The sequence below is a fragment of the Marmota marmota genome, unplaced genomic scaffold, assembly GCF_001458135.2.
Source record: "Marmota marmota marmota unplaced genomic scaffold, marMar, whole genome shotgun sequence".
NCBI classification, from domain to species: domain Eukaryota; kingdom Metazoa; phylum Chordata; class Mammalia; order Rodentia; family Sciuridae; genus Marmota; species Marmota marmota.
The window spans coordinates 46,246,097-46,251,737 of NW_026000016.1; the positions used below are offsets into that span (position 1 = coordinate 46,246,097).

Sequence of the window (5,641 nt, forward strand, 5' to 3'; positions counted from 1 at the left end):
AAAAAAAAAAAAAAAAAAAAAAAGGATGACTGACATTTCTCCAATGAAACTGAAACTGTCATTTATCACAGGCTTTCTGACCCAGGACTGAATTCCAGCTTCCTGGACTGGCTTCTGACCCAGTGAAGGATGAATAATCAACTTGTTGCCTGTGTAGAGATGATTCATGCACAGAATTTAGAAATGCATCTGTCCAGTGATCCAGGGACTATTTTAAAGATGATATTATCGTTATTTATACAATATTACCCTGTAAGGTAAGTAGTATTACTTATTCTCATAGAGAAAACTCTCTAAACCTGGTCAGGCCACCCCATGAAATGCTCTCACATCCTTTTATTATTGCCATGATACTTATCAGGGCTGCGATGGATTCTTGGTGTAATTATTTGTCTAATTGTTTGGTATTCACTAGATCATCAGCGCCATGGGCAGGAACCAGGTCTGTTTTGTTGCCATCTGAATCTGTTGCCTAGCATAGCTCTGGACACAGCAGACTGTCAAACAGCAAGAACTGAGTGAGTGTGGAAAGTGACATTGGGGTGGCAAAGGATACAAAATCCAGATTGACAGGAATTTTTTGTCTATAGTGCTCACGGCTGCATCCAGTGACTAGAACATCGGCACAGAGTAGGTAGAGTAGGTACTCGGTAATAAAAATACTTGTTGTGTGAATGAATGAATAAGGCCACACCATTATAATTCAGGACCCAGGGATCTGAACCCAAGCCCAGCTGGCTCCGGGCCTCTATACTTTGCTGCTTCCTGTTTTAACCACCATCTGTGTAAAAGCCCTCTCTGTTGCTCCCTCTGGCTGGTCCTTCCAGTTCCTAAACAATAATCTCAGCAAACTGGACCATCTAAGATGTTTAGCTTAAGATAAGCAAATCCAGCTTTAGTAGAACCTGCCCAGATCAGGAAAGTCCACACAGCAAATCCCAAAGCTGAGCAAAGCAGCATTTCTACTCAGTCGCGGCCTTCCATCATCCACAAGGCGCCTCAGTGCAAGCAAGGGATTGACATGTCATTCCTCCAGTGCACTAGGCCCAACCACCACCACCACGCCCCCACGGTCCTGCCCATACCCCTTCTACCACTCAGCAGAGAAAGAGGAGATCCAGGGGTGACAGGACAAAGAACAAGCAGAGGCCATTCAAGGTCAGGCACACCTAGGCTGGGGAGGACTGGGGTGGCTGGCAGGGAAGAGACTTCTCCAGCCACCTCCGAAGCCCAGCCCGCCCCTCTCCACGGTATCAGGGGTGGCCTGGCTGCATCTGCCTGGAAGATGCCTGTGGAGGAAAGAGCTGGAATGAGCTCCATCTGCAGTGTAGGTCCAGCAACCCAGACCCAGCTCTGGAAAGGCCTCTCTGACTAGGCCAAGTCTATGGAAAGGTCTATGCTTTGCCAGGGATGTGACCAACCCCAGTCACTGGTGAAGCCAGTCGGCCTCCTCTATGGGGAAATGGGCAAAGTGCGCACCTCCCCCCTGCCCCTTGGTCTGAATGAAGACATCAGGCCCCAGAACTAAAAGAAAAAGAAATGTGCTTGCACAACCCACCCCTCTCAAAACAATAACAAAAAACAAAACAAAAGATCCCAGGTTGAGTGGAAAGATCTCACGAGTAAAGCTGACTCACAACACAGTGGTCTGGTCTCTGCCTCTCCAGGGACGCAAGGCCAGTCTATGGGGGGCTGTAATTGGAACACCTACCTCTTCCTCCCCCTCCGCCACTTTCCCAAATCTCCTCCCTCCTCTGTGGGCCAGGTACAGAGGAGAGATGGTGAGGAGGAAACCCAAAAATTCCCCAGTAAAAGCCAGACCCTGAGGGAAGTCCTAGATGTGTCCTAAGGATGTGTCCTAGATGAGGAAGTCCTAAGGATGTGTCTGGGAGCCGAGCAGGTCAGAGGCTGGCCATACTGAGGGAGGAAGCCCAGGAGTGGGGGTGCAGCCCTCATGGGTTATTCCCCAGGGGCAGGAGGAAAAGAAGGTCTGGGGCTGGACTCCCAGGACCAGGCCTCAGTGTGCCTGGCATGGACCCCTGACGCTGACTCACCCCCTGAGGTCCTGACACAAGCTGCAGCTTGCAGTGCCTGCCAGGCCACTGCCACTGCTCGCTGGCCAGGACGCCAGGCACGTCCCACTGCATCAGAGCCTCCCTGCCCCCTCCACCTGCCCCTTCCACTCAGCCCTAGGGGCACAGGGCATGGCTATTTTTTTCAACACCTCTGATGATCACAAGGATGTTTCCAGAAGCCCAAAAGCTGAACTTGGACTAAGTAGGGGGAGATGGCTGGAAGGACTAAGGGCCCTCCTGTGCCTCCTTGTCACCCCTTGTAATGAAATGCCCAGGTTGCCAAGAGCTGGAGCGACTGGATTGAGGACAATCTATTACACAGGGAGAGGACCCCTCTGGGCAGAGGAAGGAGGAGAGGAGGTTAGCGCATCTACCCCCAGGCTTTCTGGGTCAGGCCCCAGACCACCTTCTTGCCCCGACCTCGGATGCTAAGGATTTCCTCATCTCCTGCCCACCCCATTCCCACCTGGGCCTCCTGCACCCAGCCAGCCTCTGCCCTGTCCACACTGCAGTGGTCCCTCTGGGCTAGTGCCTTCTCTGTCCTTGCACTGTTTTCTTCGGCTGCGGGGAGTGTAGAGGGGAGGGCTCTCATTCCTCTACCCCAACAAGAAACCCCATGCCCACGTGGGCCGCGTGGGCCAGGGGCGGCAGGAGGCACCTGTGGAGTGTGGAAATGAAGGGAGGATGCCTGGGATTAGTGGAGGGGAAAGGATACAGCTCCTCTTTGATTCACATAACCCCGTGCCAAGGGAAAGGTAGATGGAAGAGTCCAGAAAGAAGAGTGAGGCTGTGTGCACCTGGGGACAAGGGCTGGAGCAGGAATGGGACGTCCTAGGTCGTGCTGAGTCATGAGATTTGAAGGGAGGCAAGGGGCTCCTTCATCCCTGCTCCTCCCTGTCCCTGCTCCTCTGGACCCTCACTTCCAGACAGTCCCTGTATCTGGCTCTGCAACCGCTCCCTGATCCAGGGGCTCCGGTTCGCAGGGATCGCGGACCCTCCCTTCTCCTCCCACGACGGCGGAACCGGGGGTCCCCACTTGGTCAGAGACCGTTCAGGCGGGCGGGGGAGCGCAAGATGCGCATGGGTGCTCCGGGAGGCAGCAAAGAGGGGCGAGGGCGCAGGGGTCGTTGGCCCCCTCTCCTCCGCAGCTCCTCTCGGGGAGGCGGGAGAGGAAATCTGCTCCCTCTTGGCCCCAAGCCCGCAGGGGAGCCGGCCCCTCGCCCCTCGTCCGGCTCCCCCAAACGAACCTTCCCCCGGACGTTCCAAACTCCCCCAGAGGCGGCGCGGGCGCCTGGACCCCTTGGCCTCAAACTTCCCGAGCGCCACCCTGGCCCCTCTAATCTGTAGCGGGGATGGAGAAACTTCGGAGGGGGAGGTCGATGCCCCCACGGGCGGGGTACGGACTTACTGGAGACAGACCCCCCAGGAGGAAGGAGAGATTCGGGGTCCCCGCTGCGAGGGCGCGTCGGGTTGTAAGGATGCGGCGCTGGCGACAGTTTAGCAGCGGCGTCCGTTCCCCCGGGGCGCGGAGTCCCCGCTCCGCCCGGCCCCAACTCGGCTCCGAAGTGCCTTTGCCGCAAGACTTGCTGAGCTTAGCAGTCTGCGCCGAGGCGGCGGCGGGAGGGGGCCTGATCGATGGGCGAGCGCGGCGAGCGCTGCAGTGAGGGGAGGAGACCGCGCGGGCGGCGNGGCCCGCAGGAGGCGGAGGGAAGGACCTGCCTGCGGGGACCTGGTCGGGTCTGCGCAGCCCCCTCCGCACTCCACGCCCACGCCTCCTGCTCAAGGTCAAGGCGGCTGCTCCCAGGGCAGGGAGAGCAGGACAAGGAAAGGGGCCGCCTCCTCCCCACCCGCGACGGGTTGTCTCGCTTGAGCCAGCCTTTTCTCCCCAATCTGCAGAACCCTCTGCAGCTCAAGGCTAAGTTATTAGGCTCAGGAATTCCCGTACCATTTGGGCCCCCTGAATCCCTTTCTTTTCTCCCCGCCCCAGTAAGTCTACCTACAGTGGTCACCGGAATGGTGGGGGCCTTTGAGCCTAAAGGATGAGCGAGGAAGAGGAGGATCTCTGGGAGAAGATAAAGGTGCCTGGAGCCTGTGACAATAGGGTGGTGTGCAGGAAAAGGGGAGGAGGTAGAGAGGAAACCCCTAAATGATAGATTTTCCCTACGTGTTAGTTTGCTGAATATGTGAGACATCCCTTTTAAGATGGGTATTATGCTTAGTTTATAGATGGGGAAACAGTTCAGGTACAGTACTGGACCAAGGAGCCACACACAGCAAGTGGTGGCATTGAGGGAGAGTCTGGGGAGAAAGAGGATTGCAAGCACAGGGTGGAGCCCTAACCTACTCAGGATCCCTGGGGGCATGAGGAGGAAGGCACACAACTCAAACAGTATAGCACAACTCCAATACCCACTTTAACTCTTCCAGAGTCCGTTTTTATTAGTATTAGTATTAGTATTAGTATTAGTATTAGTATTAGTATTAGTATTAGTATTTATTGATTTATTTTACCACTGAGCTGCATCCCTAGCCCTTTTTGTTTTTGAGACAGGACCTGGCTAAATTGCAGAGGCTGTCCTGGAACTCGTGATCCTCCTGCCTCAGCCTCCCAACTTGCTGCAATTACAGGTGTGCTCCACATGTGCAGAGTCAAATTTTAACCAAGGAAGATGTGACTGTCATTATGTTGTTGTTCCCATGCAAAAGAGGATGTCCAACCCCTCTCTGAGCCAGGCATGTTCAAGGACTTGTTTCTTGGACACAGGGACAAGCTCTTCTCCCTTGCTCTTTCATACTCCTAATACTGACAGTGTGTAACTACAGGACTGCAGCCAGACAGGGACTGCAGTTCCCATGCTAACCGGGCTAACGCACTTCAATTCTATGGCAGTTGGCCCAGCTGCACGCATGCAATGAAAGCCTGTGTCAATCTGGTGCCCCAACTTCTCCTAAGCTTGCCTGGGAACCTAAGGTCAGGGGAAGCCAGCCTGCCTTCCCAGACTATTAGGAAGTCAATGCTGCAATCAATTTGGTTAAATGAAAAATGTGGTGTCCCTGGCTACAGCCTTAATGTTCTTTTAATTCATCAGGACCAGTAGTGTCTGAGTTATAAACCTAATCACGAGCTCAGCATCCCTCTCGCTTATTCCCCCAGGAGCTAGAAGAGCAAAGAATGGAAAAGACATCCACTCTCTCCACACCCAACCTATTATTATTTTCAACCACTCATCATTTTTAAAAGATGAGCCCTTGTAGTCTTAGTCCATCATCACTGATTTGCATGACCACTAGGGCAAACCCTCTGCCTGTATGCAAGATCATTCTGAACCCATGAAGGTAGGGGTCTGCCCATATAACACAGAGCTATCTGGGGGGAAATCTACCTCCCTTGATTACATTGTTTTGTCACTTTCTACTAAACACTGCTTCCTCATAGCTTCATTCTCTAATTTTTCCCATGTAGGAAAGAAGAGAGAGCAAGGAACCAATTGCAGCATCTCCCTCCAAACGACTCTCTGGGGACACAGAGTCTCTGTGCCCCTCCCCCACTTGCCACTAATTGGCAC

The 5,641-nt window shown here is 53.9% G+C and overlaps 1 protein-coding gene across 1 annotated transcript in view; it reads right to left on the bottom strand.

Annotated features, from left to right (window-relative positions):
• The window catches only part of Syt2 (synaptotagmin 2), a 114,193-nt gene extending 110,484 nt beyond the window's left edge, over positions 1 to 3,709 (bottom strand). Inside the window, exon 1 of the mRNA XM_048809705.1 lies at positions 3,484 to 3,709. The gene's annotated coding sequence lies outside the window, so the exon portion shown is untranslated. The remainder of the gene's footprint in view (positions 1 to 3,483) is intronic.
• Positions 3,710 to 5,641: the final 1,932 nt, after the last annotated feature.